The sequence below is a fragment of the Miscanthus floridulus genome, unplaced genomic scaffold (assembly GCF_019320115.1).
Source record: "Miscanthus floridulus cultivar M001 unplaced genomic scaffold, ASM1932011v1 os_2353, whole genome shotgun sequence".
Classification (NCBI taxonomy): domain Eukaryota; kingdom Viridiplantae; phylum Streptophyta; class Magnoliopsida; order Poales; family Poaceae; genus Miscanthus; species Miscanthus floridulus.
The window spans coordinates 1-16,993 of NW_027098253.1; the positions used below are offsets into that span (position 1 = coordinate 1).

Sequence of the window (16,993 nt, forward strand, 5' to 3'; positions counted from 1 at the left end):
CTTTTAAACACCAACGAGATTTTTTTTTAATCTGATACAGGCTGAGTGCATATTTCCATTTTTTAACCATTTCTGCTGAATCTGGTTTCTAATGGATTTTCTATGTATAGATTTAGGATTTGCTGAGAGAAACTTGTGCCTTGCATCTTAATGAAAAGAATGCTGCATCTATTTTTCTGCTAATGATATGATATTGAAGACATTGCTTTTTCTAATAATTTTCATGGTTATCAAGTTCATTTTTATATTAGATAAGGTTGAAATGCTAAAGGATATATGACATCTATTCTGGTTCATAAAGGAATTAACTTTGATGTCGTGTCACTTCTCAGTTGTGTATTCTACAATAAAATACTGGAAGGACACAAAAAAAAAAAAACAAAAAAACAAAAACAAAAAACAAAAAAAAAAAAAAAAAACCCCCCCCCCCCCCCCCCCCCCCCCACACACACACACACAACAAATCATGACAAAAATAATTCAGTTTGATTAAGGAATGTGATGAATGCAGGGTTGAAGGCTTTATGGAAGCATAATGTCTATGGAATAACACCAACGATTGGTTCTACTCATTATCTATTGGTATTCTGTTCAAGAGAAAAAGTCTTCTGGTATCCATTTTTCCTAGTTACTTGGTTATGATTCTCTCCTTTTGCAGCAACATGCTAAAGAGCAAAATGACACCAAACTAATGGAAAACGTAATTCATGTCCTATTGAGAAATTCCTTACCGCTGCAACCAGGCACAGCTGATATAGTCTTCAGGTATGTCATTGTCTGTTCTCAGTTGTTATAATTTTCATATTACTGTACACCATGACCTAGCTTCTATAAAATTTATTTCAATGTTTCATTGCATCATATTAGTCCTATCTTTTCGCAATATAGTTCGGACTCACATTAGCCGTGTAACAAAATAAAGACTCTAAATATTATTATGATACACTACTAATTAGGTATCTTACTCAATAAGTCAACATTTCCGTGATATGTCTAATTAGCAATTATGTGAATTTAGCAGAAACGGTAACCTCGAGAATTTGTTGCGGTTGATTTGTATTTTATTTTTTCTTGACTCGTTCTTTCCTTTCAAGATTTCATGCTCCTTTCAATTATTGATTTCATGGATTTATATTGTCTTGTGCAGCATCTGCTATAATGCTGATAGATGGGATTTACTCTCAAAATACGCGGAGAGATTTGTTAAGGCAGGTGTCAAACTACACCGTGCTGCATTTGACATTTGGATGGACTTTGCTGCCAAAGTTGGTAAGCAGTTTGATTCTTCTTACTGATCTCAGCTAAATTATGACAGCCGACCTAAACCTAAAGCCAGCATTGGAGGTGCATTGCCATTGCAACTGCAGCCAAATTAGTTATGGATGAACTGAACATCTTTCATTGCTCGTTTCAAGCTGTATGGGTTTGGACCAGGGGCAGTTACCTACTTACCTTACCTGCATGATGAAATCCAGGAGGGATTGTGATGTTGTTAATTTTATTTATGAAATAGTAGTTTTTTTTTTGTTTGGTAGTTAAATCTTAGTTTCTCTATAACATTGTTGTTAATGTATTAAACCATGCTTCTGCAGGGGATTCTCAGTTTATTTGGAACATTAATAGTCTAAGAGGCAGGTCTGTCAAACATTATACTCTTGCTTCAGGTTTTGCATGTGCAAAGGTAATTGTACCTGGAATGGACATTATTACACAAGAAGCAATAAATTACAGCATTTCTTCCTTTTGTTTTATTTTGTGTCAAATTGAACTAACCAATCTAAATCTGTTCTCCAACGTGCCATGTTAAGTTGCAATAGCACATTAAGTGGTTCTGTAGCATATCATACTAATTCATGATCCGTAGTCTGTAGTTAGCACTTTGGCCTTTTTGGCTTTTTGTGAAACATAGCTACATAGGCACTGTTGGTGATTTGTTCAGTTGTGTGCACTGCTTCAGGTTTCTGTTCTCAGGCTTGTTATTTGTCTTATTGCAGGGGTCTCTGCTTGATCGGAAGAAGCCAGGAGAAAGCTGCTGCTGCCCATGATTAAACTCCTTACAAGGTTTGGCACAGGATATTATTATTGCCATCAGACCTGTATTACTAAAAATACTGGGATTTGCTTCATGCCAGGCAGCATATTCCAAAATATTTTCTGGATAAGAGATATTTTTTCCGTACTCTGAATATCCTGCTGCTCTATGCTGGACATGCTGCTCAGCATATCAGAACTCAAGCTATTTTTTTTGTTTGGCATTTTGAATGTCTAAATAATACATTCACTATTCTACAGAGTTTCTTAAGCTAAAATAGTTTTGATATGAGGATGATTTTTACATATAAACCTTGATGAATTGGCGTGATGATCACCTGATGAGAAATTTATGATTGGGCGGCAAGCATTTGCCTGATCAGAAGAAACCATTTGGTGAGAGGATGATGACTCGAGAAACTATTGCTGAATGGGCCTACAGAGGTGGTAAAAAGGACAGAAGAAAGAATATAGGAAGGTGATGATACTTGATCATCTTTGGTTCGATTCCTCCACAATCAGGCATTTGGTTAGTCTTGTATTCCCCAGCCCGGCAGAAGTACACTTTCTCCTTGTGACACTACGTCTTGGTAAATTTGACTGGGGAGTGCCTTTTTCATTATTTATTATGTTGAGCAACTCTTGCTGCTTTTCAAAACTGCTGAGCACTCCGTGTTTATCCTATCTGTTATATACGAACCTATCTATCTAGTAACAAAACATCTCTGCATCTATCAGGCGTTGGAGGAAGCTTTGATCAAGGACATCCCTACGATGGTTGACTGCCTGACAAAGTCCGGCCTCGACATCCCTGTGGATCTGGACAAGCTTGCCACCCCCACAGCTCCAAGTGGCGTAGCTAAACAAGACGCATGGCTCGCCAGATGAATGGATGATGTTACAACTGGAACACACTTGAGTCTCGCCAGATGATGTTACAGCGGCGATGCAGGCACAGACAGCGCAGATGGGCGGCCGGCCATTTTGATCCCATTTGTTTTGATTGATGTAAGTGTAATTGTAGCGCTCGCTCAGCTTCTGGAGTGGGGATAATACACGCTTGTATGCCCGTGCGTCCTAGTTGGCGTGCCCTGTTTCTGTTTGCGTTGGCCGTTGAGGATTTGTGATAGATAGAATAACATGTTTATTTTTATTTGTTTCTGAGAAGCAAATGCCGTCGTACCCTGGCATTGTGGTGTTACCGCACTGATTACTTTGAATTTGTACGTGCTAATCAACAACACTACGTACTTTTTTTTTAAACTAACAACACTACATACTTGAGGTGACGATACTCAGGCTTTGTTTAAATCCAGGGTGTAAGGTTTTAGGACGTTACATCGGGTGTCACATAAGGGTGTCGCATGAGGTGTTCCGATATTAATAAAAAAATAAATTACAGAATCTATCAGTAAACCGTGAGATGAATTTATTAAGCCTAATTAATTTGTTATTAACATATGTATTACTGTAGCGCCACATTGTCAAATCATAGTCTAAGCCTAATTAGGTTTAAAAGATCCGTCTCTGTTCAATTAATTATTTTTAAGTCTATATTTAATATTTCATCTAAACATTTAATGGAATAGGGTGTAAACTTTTAGGGGAGGTACTAAATAAGGCCACAAAAGTGCAGTTGTCAGTAGTAGTAGAACCAAACCAACACCTGTGCAGTGCAGTGCTACGGTTGCGCGTTGCCTGACGAGCATGCAGGCCTGCCGGGCATTGCGGCCAGCCGTTGGCCACTCAGACATGAGTTGTGAGTTGTGACCTGCATGCTAGAAGAGAAGCGCAGGCAGGGGCGACGAGCTGGCAAACCATGGCCTGATAGCCATGCCTGCCGGCGACGCGTGAATGCCGCCTTTGGCGAACCGGCGGCGTCTCTCCAGCCTTCCAGCCTCTAGGGCGGTGAGAACGCATCCGCCCGACCCGACACATGAGTCTCCTCTGTAGTTGGTTTCCTCCAGCACTTGAGTCAGTGGCAGGTGGGCCTGCCCGCTGCCGCCGGCATAGCACCCCGGTCCCCGGTGGCCTCAACCGACGACGAAGCAGAAGCTAGGACTAGGACCGTTGTCGCTCCGTCTCCTTCCTTGCCGGGAACGCGCGTGGCAGCCGTACGTTCCCAACTGCTTTGGCCCACGATCGAGCCATCGAGGCAGCCACCCAATTAACTACACGACCAACTGTCAATGAACGAACGCCCGGCCCAACAGTTCTCTTAACAAAAAACTCTACCCGCCCATTGTAAGAGTCTGTTTGGATCCTATTACGATTACAATAATTAATTCAGATAAAATTATTTAATTGGTGGGATCCAAAAAGACCGACTAATAGGGATAATAGATAGTTATTACTCCGCGTTCTAAAAAAATATATAATTCTCACTTCCCGACGAGTCAAAATTTCGGCCTCTTTAGAACGCAGGATTTAGAAACACAAGAATAGAAAAAACTTGGAATAGAATGCCCTGACATTTTGAATCCTATATATTGAGAAAACATAAGATGTTTGGGTGGAGTGCAAGAAAAACACAAGAATTCGATGAGAGAGTGACACAAAGGAAATTCCTATTAAACAAGACATTTCATAGGAATTTCATAGAATTCCTAGGAACCAAATCCTTTGTTTCAAAAGGGCTCATAGGAAATTTTCCTATAGTATTCCAATCCTCTAATTCCTCCGTTTTTTCTTTGTTCCAAAGGGGGCCTGAATGTAATTCTTACGTGACCAAATGACTAGTACACAAATTGACCAAATTGTCCTAACCTTTTCATTTCATGTGTGCTTTGCAACTAAGCACTGTGTAACTGTCATACCGGTACAGATCTGACCGAGCTTCCCTGGTCCAGGAGACATGGCGTGTGGTGTGATCCATACAGCTCAGAGGGTGACGGAAGCCTTGGCAGCTACTCCCTGGTCCACGAGCTGCAGGACGAAGTGGACAGCAGGATCGACCTGGACTTCGTGCGGCCCCAAGGAATTCGCCCCCAAAACGGCGTCTTGCTACAAGAAAGCTGCGAAATTTTTCCATCACCATATCAGAAGACTCAAAGGAGATACATACAACCTTCGGCCACGCATTAGGCCGCGCTTGTAGCACACAGATTACAACATTTCTGGCATAGAACTTGACAAATGTCAGATCTGGGCTGTAGAACATAACAGCAGAAAGCATTTGAATTTTGCGACGCTTTTGATTCTGTTTGAAGATCTTGTAGATGAAACAAAGGAAAACTGATGATGTAACTTACTGACAAAATAGCAGGTAAAAAATATTCAATTGATTGGAAGTAATCTATGTAGAGTGATGACTTGCTAAGTTGACCTAACAGTTCCATTCCTCACTCAAATTAATTAACCTAACATGACATGTTGCTGCTTGTAAGAATGGAAAAGAGAACCTAATGTACATAATTGACTAATCCAGCTCCCTCTCCAGCCTATACATTGACCGATGTTCGGAAAAAAAATCCGTACATGAATGGATCCGAGAAAAAAACAATTAATTGTTGTAGCTCTTGATTCCGAATCAGATATCCCAGTTTGTTGGAACCACTGCGAAGTATTTTCCTTTTTTGGGGGTATTGAAGACTTGATTTGCACTAAGCATGACATGATGTATCATCTAGCACGGGAAGTTGCTGGTTGTTTTGAGGAGCGGCCAGACTTGTGTTTCCGCTTCTGGTTGCCAGCTGCAGAGTCCGCCAATGGTCCGGACCAGGTAGGCACTGCGCTTTTATCGAAAGGAAATACAGTGCTGAAGGAAGAAGGGTCCGGGGGCTCAAATGAAGGTTCCATGTGATTCGAACAGCCCAAGGGAAATCCAAGCGCACCATCCTGGTGCGGCGGAGGGAACTTTTCACTCTTGCTCTTCGCATTTGCATGAGTTATTAACCTTCTTTTCTGTAGATGAAAAAAAAAAGATTTGTGTCAGCCAAGAGACTAAATTTGCCCCCCTTCCAGATGCTATGCAACGCAGTATATGCAAATTCATGCCAATGAACTGCTAAGTAACTCAAATAAATAAGGAATTAACATACATCAATATTTGCTTGCAGTTCGGCGTTTGCCTCGGGAGCTGGAACAGCCCTAGGCCGATCCCTGGTCCTTGTCTTCCTTGTTCCATCTCCATTAGCTCTACCACCAGCAGCCCTTAAGCTGTTGTCCATCCAATAAATAAGCCAGTCAGCCAAAGAGCAACCAGAATGTTAAGATAAATTAGTAAGACAATTGCATCTAACAAGGACAATATACAACAGAAAAGAAGGGAGACAAATTGTTTCATGACTCATCATGATGTGTAACCAGTATTCCATGATGATGTCTAAGCATTATTCTCAACAAGTTCCCAGAAATCCTGGAATCTTGGCACGACAGCCAAGTCTCCCACTTTAGTATACTCCTAGATCAGTACATGTCCTAGCAGTGGACCAAAGTTACTTTTGAGACAAGAAATAAAATTTTCGTAAGCTGAACACATTTTTGTCATGTTTTGTCTTCCGGTCAATAGCATGAGCACAGTTGCCCCAAGTTTTGTCACCCATGGAAGATGCGGATGTAGGCAAAGTATCAATTACAGATTTCACATCACTACACATTATTTTGCATAGATGTTCAGAACAACAAATGCAAAACATAGATAGAAATTTGTGAGTGTTAGGGCAACAAACCGTCTAGCTTCTTCGTCTCTTCGTTTCGCATCCATCTCTTTGCTTGGCGGGTATTGGGGCAGACTTGATGGTTCACACGCATAAGGCTCTGTTGCAAAGAACTGCATGTGTAGTGAAAATAAGGGTCTTGCTTTTGAAAAGAATTGTTCACAGTACCAACGTATAGCACAATATATAAATTACTGACATAAATTCAAACAAGACTAGTAATATTGTATTTAAAAGGAATAACATTTGGATTTAGGTACCAAGGGGCCTTCGTAAGTCTTAACTAAATTTTAAGGATCAAGGCGGTTTAACTAAATAGAAATATCTTGATCAATACATAGGTAACAATTTTAAGTTGTTATGGCTACAAGTCATTATACTTCCATGTCCCGTAAAAAATGAAGTATTGTTGCCCCCTAGAAATCTGGAAACAATGAACACCTTTTTTCAAGGACTATCATAGAGTAATGACCTGTTAACGTTATCTATAATCTCTCTTCCAAAATTCAATTTGAAAACCAAAGTGGTCAACAAGTCATATGCTTCTATGTCCAGTAAAAATTGAACTACCGATAACCCTATGAAAATCTGGGATTTTTTTTCAAGGACTAACATAGAGCATTGACCTGGTAACTAACTTCTATCTAATCTCTTCTGAAAATCGGTTTGAGAGACCGAAGTGGTTATTAGTGTCAACCTTTGGGTTCTAAGATTCCTGGTGAACTAGTATGCTGTCGTTAATGACATCAGGGAAGGTAATTAATCCATAAAGCAAAGTCGGTGTTTTCTTTGGGAACCCTCTTAGCGACGCGCCATATCGAGGTGTGGAGATGCCTCGAGGACATAGCTGTAGTATGGTTAACCAAGCTGTTCAACCATATTTTTCGATCGAACAAGATGCCTGATGAGTGGAGGAGAAGTATATTGGTACCGATCTACAAGAATAAAGGGGATATTCAAAGTTGTACAAATTACCGGGGAATTAAGTTGATGAGCCATACTATGAAGCTATGGGAGAGAGTTATCGAGCATCGCTTAAGAGCAATAACGCGGGTCTCTATGAACCAATTTGGTTTCATGCCCGGAAGGTCAATCATGGAAGCCATTTTCTTAATAAGACAAGTTATGGAGCGGTATAGGGGGAAGAAGAAGGACCTACATATGGTTTTTATTGACTTGGAGAAGGCTTATGATAAAATACCAAGGAATGTTATGTGGTGGGCTTTGGACAAACATAAAGTCCCAACGAAGTACGTCGGGCTCATTAAGGACATGTACAGCAATGTTGTGACTAGAGTTCGAACAAGCGATGGAGACACGGATGACTTCCCGATTAAGATAGGACTACATCAAGGGTCAGCTTTGAGCCCTTATTTGTTTGCTTTAGTAATGGATGAGGTCACAAGGGACATACAAGGGGACATCCCTTGGTGTATGCTTTTCGCGGACGATGTAGTGCTAGTTGATGAAAGCCGGATAGGAGTGAATCAGAAACTGGAGTTATGGCGGGAGACCTTGGAGTCCAAAGGTTTTAGACTTAGTAGAACTAAAACTGAGTATATGAGATGTGACTTCGGCACTACTACTCTGGAGGAGGAAGATGTTAGTTTGGAAGGTCAAGTAGTGCCTAGGAAGGATACCTTTCGATATTTAGGATCAATGCTACAGAGGGACGGGGATATTAATGAAGATGTTAGCCATAGAATCAAAGCAGGGTGGATGAAGTGGCGGCAAGCGTCTGGTGTCCTATGTGACAAAAGGGTACCACAGAAGCTAAAAGGCAAGTTTTATAGGACGGCGATTAGACCTGCTATGTTGTATGGTGCAGAATGTTGGCCTACGAAAAGACGACATATTCAACAGCTAAGTGTCGCGGAAATGCGTATGTTGCGTTGGATTTGCGGTCATACAAGAAGGGATCGAGTTCGGAACGATGATATACGTGAGAGATTAGGGGTAGCACCAATTGAAGAAAAGCTTGTCCAACACCGGTTGAGATGGTTTGGACATGTGCAACGGAGACCTCCAGATGCACCGGTGCATAGTGGAATCCTAAGTCAGGATAGTAACGTGAAGAGAGGCAGAGGAAGACCGAAGTTGACTTGGGTAGAGGCAATAAAAGGAGACTTGAAAGGATGGAATATACCTAAAGACTTAGCCTTAGATAGGAGTGCTTGGAAGACAGCTATTCACATGCCTGAACCTTGATTGCTTCTGTTGGGTTTCAACTCTAGCCTACCCCAACTTGTTTGGGACTTAAAGGCTTTGTTGTTGTTGTTGTTGTTGTTGTAAAGAAAATAAGAACAGAATGATAACAACTCAGACAACTTACATCACTGTTTAATGCAGAACTTGCTGTTAAACGATCAGCTGGATCAATTGCAAGTAGTGTCTCGATCAGTCGAATTGCTGTTTGAGGGAAATCTTTGAATGTATCCGCTATTCGTCTTTTGTATGGCTGTTGAGGCTTAAATATAGTTGCATGAGGCAACTTTGATTTTTTCCAATATTCTTCCGTCGGAGAGCCACATAGCTTAAAAATTTTATGCAGCTGTTCCACCTGAAAGAAAGACACCAATCAAAAAAGGGAAATATCATGGAAAGCAATGGATCAAAATAAAAATTGTGACTGAACAAATGACCATCACTGAACTGTCTGAAATTAAAAAAAAAAACAGTTGCATTTCCAAATTATTTCATTGAATTGTCTGGTGTGAACAATAATTCAGCATCAGAGCTCTGAAGAAAGGCATGTGATTCAGGGTCTACCATGTAACAAAGGTGGCAAGAGACACTAAGCAGATAAAGATTTTCAGATGATTGATATGTTCTTTATTCCCATGAATCAGGTATAGGTCTGCATTGCAAAAAAGTACATTTGTAGTAAAACTATCAACCCTGATGAAAACATGTCCGTTTTAATCATCACACAAAGGTCATTTTTTATATGATTTTGCTCAAAAATATGAAATATGATTTTCATCAAGGACATTTTGTATGACACCCAGAGTTTGAATAGGTTAAGCTATTGCTCAATTATCTAACAAGATAACAAAACCAATATAGCTTCGGTAAGAAATTGAAAATTTGAAGGTTTGCCTCCCCATGAGAAGTAGTGCAGTACTGCAGCAGGATCACTACTAAATAAAATACACTACGATTCCCTTGGTAACAAAAATTTCACAGCCTTGGTAAACAGAATCCTTAAATGGCGAGTGCTGACAGCCAGATGGTATTTCAGGGACAATATATAATGCAACAGTCAAGCATTCTGTAGCTAACCTCAGTTCGTCCAGGCATAATAGGCTTTCCAGCCAGCAATTCAGCTAGTATACACCCTGCACTCCACAAGTCGACACCAACTCCATAATCGGTGGCACCAAGCAGCAACTCTGGTGGGCGGTACCAGAGTGTCACCACCCGACTTGTCATTGGCTGTTTATGGTTGGGGTCGAAGAAGGACGCCAGACCGAAATCACCAATCTTCAGCACACCGTTGTTGTCCAAAAGCAGATTTGACCCCTTGATGTCGCGATGTAGCACTCCCCGGTTGTGGCAGTGCTCGAGCCCTGACAACAGCTGATGCACATAGCACTTGACCTGCCCCCATATAAACACCTCAATCTCAGTCGCATTTCACATAATTGAGCGCGATGCTGTGTCAGGCTGTCAGCGGAATGGGATCTCGACCTGGGGCAGCGTGAACTTGATGTCGGGGCTGGCGGCGAGGCCGGCGAGGTCGTGGACCATGTAGTCGAAGACGAGGTAGAGGCTGCAGGACATGCGGGAGGTGACGAGCCCGTCGAGCTTGATGACATTGGGGTGGTCGAGGCGGCGCAGGATGAGGATCTCGCGCGCCATGAACCGCACGCTCTCGGGCTCCAGGTTGTCGAAGCGCACCTTCTTGAGCGCCACGATCTTGCCGCTCAGCGAGTCCCGCGCCTTGTACACATTGCTGTACGTGCCCTGGCCGATCTGTGAGAGACAGGAAGAGAGGGAGAGGGTGAGGGGGAGAAAAAAAAATGCAATTTTTTCACCTCGGCGTTCGCGCTGCACGGACCACGGAGGTAGGGAGGCGGAGGAAAGGGCGCACCTTGTCGATCTTCTCGAAGGAGTCGGCGCGGCGAGGGGTCCAGCCATCGATGGCCTCGCCGGCGACGGCGGAGAGCCAGGCGGGCCAGCCGGCGGCGACCTGCTCGCCGCGCGCCTTGTTGGCGAAGCTCCCTCCCAGGCGCACCTCGGCGTGCGCCGCCGCCGAGCGTGACGACCGCGACCGCCGCTCCCGCTTGACCTTCTCGGGCTTCTCGGCCGCCTGCTGGTCCGGCGCCGCGGCGTCCGCCGGCGGCACCGCGGCGGCAGCGTCGGAGGAATCGACCCCTTCCTGCTGCGTCTGGGTGACCGCGGGATGGTCCCGGCGGCGGGAGGAGGTGGCGACGGGCGCGGGGCTGGAGGTGGTGGGGGCGGCCGTGCACACAGCCCATGGCCGGCCGTGAGGGCGCTGGTCACCGGCGGCCGGGCATGGGCCGGGACTGGCGCGCGAAGCTTCGGCGCAGGAGGGAGGTCCGGCCGCGATCCGGAGGCGGCGGCGCGGGGAGGCAGGCGGGTGGGAAGCGGAAGGCGGGGTTGGAGGTGGTGATGGTGGGGGCGAGTAAAGTAAAGCTTGGGCGAGTGAGGAACGGCACGGGCACGGAGCTGGTGGCCAGTGGAATGCAACGGGACGGGACGGAACGCTTTGACTCTGACGGGTCTGCACCACATGCTGTCCTCTTCCTCTTCGATGTGCCTACTCCCAATGCACAAATTCAGCAAGGACAGGAGGGTAATTTACTAGTAGCAGGGAGCAGAAACTGAAAATTAATTTATGGGACTTGGCTATTTTCTAGGTGGCTGAATTTTCAAACAATAATCTTAAACAGCTAACTAGTATAATTAAAAAATAACTTATATAAGATTTATATTTTTTTATAGTCAAACAATGATAATATTATATACTGTCTGAATAACTAAAAGAGAAGTGTAAATGTATTTATTCTTACTATTCTATTACTCACACACCGAAGCATAATCCTACTTAATAGTACTTTTTTTGTAAGATGCTAGGGGGAGAGAGGATCCCCACCTGCAAATATATTGCTTTTGTGGCCATGATGTCTTAGCAAATTAGGGAATTACATTGTTAGTAGCCAAGAGGCATTATTTACAATCTTGAGACTGTCAAGTATTATATATCCCCTCATTCAGTAATTATGAAGCTCCGACTGTCAAGTTTGTCTTTTTGCTTGAGTATTCGAGACTTGAGGGAGTATATATAAATGAATGATGGTAAACAAATTCAAAGTTGAGGGAAAAAAAGAGCTTGTATGCTAATTGAGCATCTAGGGGAACAGTGCTATTTTTTCGTATGATGTTTTGCTTATCCAGAGGAAGTGATTATTTGTTTTGGTAGCTTTTGTGCACGCTTTTTTTTTCTTTCTTTCTATATATGCATGTTGGTTCTTGAGAGATGTTTTCTTTATAGGAGTATTTCCCTAGGGGATGTGACCACAGCCATGAGAAAGAATAAAAGATGAGGGGCAGGCACCAGGCATTGGAGGGCCCTTGGGGGTTTTGTCTCATGGGGAAGGAGACAGGGAGACAGGGTGCCTATAATGCATTATGCATGCATGGGATGGATTATAAAACTGCAAAAGGGAACAAACAAAAGGGCAATCACAAGCAGGGTTATGCTATGTATTATGTGCTTTCAATCACATGCCCTCTTTTCAACAGAAAATTGGGATCAAAACCCTTTTCCACGTAAAAGAAAGAATTTCACCGTGTTCCTTATGTTGTTGTGTGTGCTACTCTGCTGTCATCATTTCTTGGTGAATCATGGAGGAGAGCTGGATGAAAACCTGAAAGCAATGCTAATCTCCCTTTGACACGCAACAGTTGCTCTCGAGACAATATTGTTTATTGACGACAATGAAAGAGGATGCGAATTAACCCAACAACAACAACAAAAATTCATGTTAGGCCTTGTTTAGTTCCTCCCCTAAAGTTTAGTCCCTATCCCATCGAATGTTTAGACACATGCATAGAGTACTAAATATAAATTAAAAAATTAACTAATTGCGCAAATTACGACTAATTTGCGAGACGATTTTTTAACCCTAATTGGTCCATGATTTGACAACGCGGTGCTACATCAAGCTACAGTAACCTGTGCTAATGATAGTCTAATTAAGCTTGATAAATTCGTCTCGCAGTATACCGAGGACTTCTATAATTTATTTTATAATTACTATCCAAATACTCTCACGTGACACATCAATGTGATATCCAATATGACATCCTAAATTTTAGCTCTGGATTTAAAAAGTCCCGAATACTGGCGCCCTGTGAGTGTACTATTTGCCAGAAAGATCCAAGAGAAAACGACGAGCAGCGGAAGGTCACCAGCTCACCACATGATGTCTCTCTTTCTTTCAGTCATCCATCCATCTTCTCTGAAACTTTGTCATGGGTGAATCCCGAGGAGGAGAGGGGATGGCAGGGAGATGCCTTGGAAGAGACGGACATGTCTGCACTGCACACTGGCAGCTTGGGGTGCTCGGCCATTGGAGCACGGACCCATTCGTCGCCGGCTGCTGCTTGCTGCTCCTCGCCCTGGCCTCGCCCATACCCGTACGGCGCCACCTGCCCACCTCTCGGAGTTTTTTCTTTGAAACAATCCACCTCTCGGAGTTTACTCCTGCAAACCGTTGCGTTGCACATGCACTGCATTTGCACAGGAGGTAGAGGAACACGGCGGCCCTCAGGCCCTGGCCCGGCCTAGATGCATGTGTCGGTGATTTTTTCTTCTTTTTTTTTGGCAGAAGCAATGTTTACTTTAAATCCTATGGATTCAGACAATATAAAAAACCGTAAGATGGAATGTTTAGATATTGGAGTGCGGTAAAAGAATATGATTTCAAGAGAAGGTGATACACAGGCCCTATTTGGAGGGGCTCTGGCCGGTTTCAATACTGTAGTGGAGCCGTCGAAACCCAGAACATTGGCTCCTCTAGCTTCTCCACTTTACCAATTATATTTTGTCTGAGCCGGAGCCGTTTTGCTTCATGGTACACAGCTACAGTGCACATGTGCATGGAGCCAAAGCCGCTAGCGGTGCCAAACAAATCCAAAGGAAACTTTCTTCGAGGTTCAACCTTTTGCAGAATTCCTCCAAACCATCCTATAGTAATTCCGTAAAATCTCCCCTGTTTGTTTCGCTGAAATTTGGCTTATGCTAAAATATTATGAGAGAAAAACATTGTTCGTTCGTTGAAAAGTACCGCTGAAGTAGTGCTACAGAATAAGACCGGAGGAAATGACTTCATATAATTTTTTATGTAAAATTCCAGATCCTCTAGAAATTCCTTAGTTACAAAGTTTGTAACAGTTCCAATTACAAAGTTCGGTTTTGATACCAAAAAAAAACTGGTGAGGGGATCAATATTGTGCCGTGTCATCCTGTGCGTCTGTGCATGATTGAAGATGGATTCACTGGTATTATCAGCAGTATTAAATTTTCCTCCCACGGAGTATGAATGAGTGAATGATACTGCTGTTCTTCGTCCTCTTCTCTACCCCTTTCTCCCTGGGTATATTCTGTGGTGCCTTCAGCCAATCTTGGCAAGGTGTGAACTGTGAACTATTAGCACAGTGAATGACTCCCACGCACACTCGCACTCACAAACGTGGCACGTGCTAGTATGCTGCTCCTACCACTGACTACCAGCCTGGTTCGTTTCGTCATAAACGATCATGGATTATTTACTGTTGACTAGTTTGATGTGAGAGAAAAATATTGTTCTACCTTATAATCCACGATCGTATACGAGGAAGCGAACAGGCTGTATGAGGCTCCGACACTCTGCCCCAGCTTCCTTGGCAACCTTGAACCTAAGGTTGACTCTTCTTCCTTTTTTTCCCTGGGAATTTCTTATTATCAAAGCAGAAAGCTTTGGCCAGCAACCAGATGGTCCACGTCGCCCTGTTTTTTTTCGTCCGTCCGATCTCCCATCGTGCGGTCTAGATTGATTGTAGCCGCTTCAGTTTCCTTTGACCGCATCTTAGGCTATCCACGCCACTCCATCGTTTACAGCCGTTGGATCTTCGATCGTGTGGCCATGGTTGTCTAGAGCAGATTCGGTCGGGAGCGGCTTCTGCCGCTCTGGCTTCGCTTCCACAGCTTTCCCTTCCCTTCTCTTGGTGTTGTGCAGCTTCTGCTCCGAAGCTGGCCCATCAGATATATACGCTGTCTTCTGATTCTGCCTTCCCGATCCTTTCACCGCTCCCTCTCGCGTCCGCGTCCGCATCCGCGACTCTTCCCTCTCCCTCATCTCTCACAACGGCGGCTAGGGCAGGCCCCCAGCCCGGCGGCCAGGCGAGCCCATGGCCCGGCGGCCCCCTAGCACGGACGCGCAGCGGCCAGGCGAGGCCGCCAACCAGCGTCGCGCCGCGGGTGCGGCCCCCACGCACGGCGGTGCGGCAGAGCGGGCCGAGTGCTCCCGTCGGCACAGCTGTGCGGTGCGGCGGGTGGGCCCCAATAGCGCACCCAGCACGCAGTGGCTCCGGCGTGAGCAGACGCAGGTGAAGGTGGCCTCTCTCCTTGCTCCTCCTCTCTTTCCCTCGCCGGTGCCCAGCGTCGATCTGTGCGGTCTGTGTTTGTTGCCTTCTTTGCTGGGTCGATCCAGGGCCTCCATGGCCGAATCCGGTCGTTCCCCGCGAGAGCACCCAGCACGGCCAGCCCGGAGTCATGAGCGGCCCCCGGTGACGCAGCCACCAAACGACGTCTTCTTGCCCCTCTTCCACGAAACCCTACCTACCTGTGCTCCACGGCTCCGGCTGCGCGTGCCATCTTCGTTGCCGACGGCCACGGTGGCGTCTCAGCTCCGAGTCTGGATCTGGCGGATCTCTTGTCTCCTCGTCGATTTATGGGACGCAAGGTACCCAGCTAACCCCACCACACTTCTGCTGGCAAGTGCATCGCTCAATTAAATCTAGGTTTGGCCGTAGGTAGAAGCTGTGAAGGAATCAGTTGCCGGCTGACAATTTCCTCTGAAATCGTCTAATAGTTGTTTTTGTATTCTGTGTTGTTCTATTTTTTCGGATGTTCTACTACATCCAGTGTGTTGGAACAATCACTCAGGTTCAAAGATGCAGCTGGCACCTAATCTGCAAGTTCAGTGCAAAAGTCTTGAGAAGTCTAGACAAGCCAGATCAACAGCGGCGATCACGTCATCTTCAGTTTGTTTCTGCTACAAAGTTAAATTAGTATATGTATTACTGTATGCATATAATGGGGTATCATTTAGTGGTTCACAATCATCGCTCTCATGTCTGCCTTGTTCCTAGCCTGTAGCATTTGAGCTTGCTGTTCCTCGTGAGGACATCATTGCAAACCATCTGCTCTTTGCCATTTCGGAGGAGTACACCGGATTTCTTGCCACAGAGGCCACTTCACGCAGTGGGGGTAAAGTTGTGATGATTTCGTTCTAACACCGTAAAAAATTATCTTTAGCTTTTTCTTTGGGTCATTTTGCAATTTGCTCCATGCACATCTTCAGTTTGTTTCCAACTAAAAAATTAAATTAGTATAAATGACATGAATGAGCTACAAATTGCTTCATGAAATATCTCTAAGGTTGTATTTAAAAAATAGATATGGCTTAATTTATATTTATCCATGCACACATAAAAACAGTAAGGTTTATATGTGCGAAACCTGAATGGGTTAGTTTGTATTTGCACACCTAAAATGATGTCGTGTTTAACAAAATGGAATTTGGGCCTGTTGCTGCAGCTCGGTACCTCAATTTTTTGTCTATGTGCTGAATCTATAACATACATGCCTTCTCTTTGTGTTGTCTTATTTACAGGCTTATTTTCTTGCATTAGGTAATTTCATGTTCGCGGCAGCTTCTATGCAGATGCAGTTTCCTGGATGTGCTCCAGCAGACCCTACACGCACCCTCCTCGACCTTATTTGCATACTCTTGAACTGCTCCTGTGGTATTGAATGGTCTGTCTTGCTGATTTTTGTGCCAAAAATATTTCATACATTCTACTGTTATTTAATATGTCTGCATCTCAACCTCACATAACTGGATTAAAGCTATATTAAACCTCTACAACCAAATAATACATTAGACTTTTAAATTTATATAATTATTTTCTGCTACAGATACTTTCAAATTTATAGGTTCTCCCTGCCAAAATCTTAAAGTTTTTCCTTGCAAGCTATGTGAGCTGCTACCTTCCCACCTCCACATGTTCAC

General features: G+C 44.0%; 2 pseudogenes; one reads left to right on the forward strand and one right to left on the reverse strand.

The window, feature by feature from the left end:
- The first annotated feature begins 501 nt into the window (after window positions 1-501).
- LOC136534849 (uncharacterized) lies at window positions 502-5,115 on the forward strand (annotated as a pseudogene).
- A 99-nt stretch (window positions 5,116-5,214) lies between these two features.
- Window positions 5,215-11,313, reverse strand: LOC136534850 (probable serine/threonine-protein kinase At1g54610; annotated as a pseudogene).
- Window positions 11,314-16,993: the final 5,680 nt, after the last annotated feature.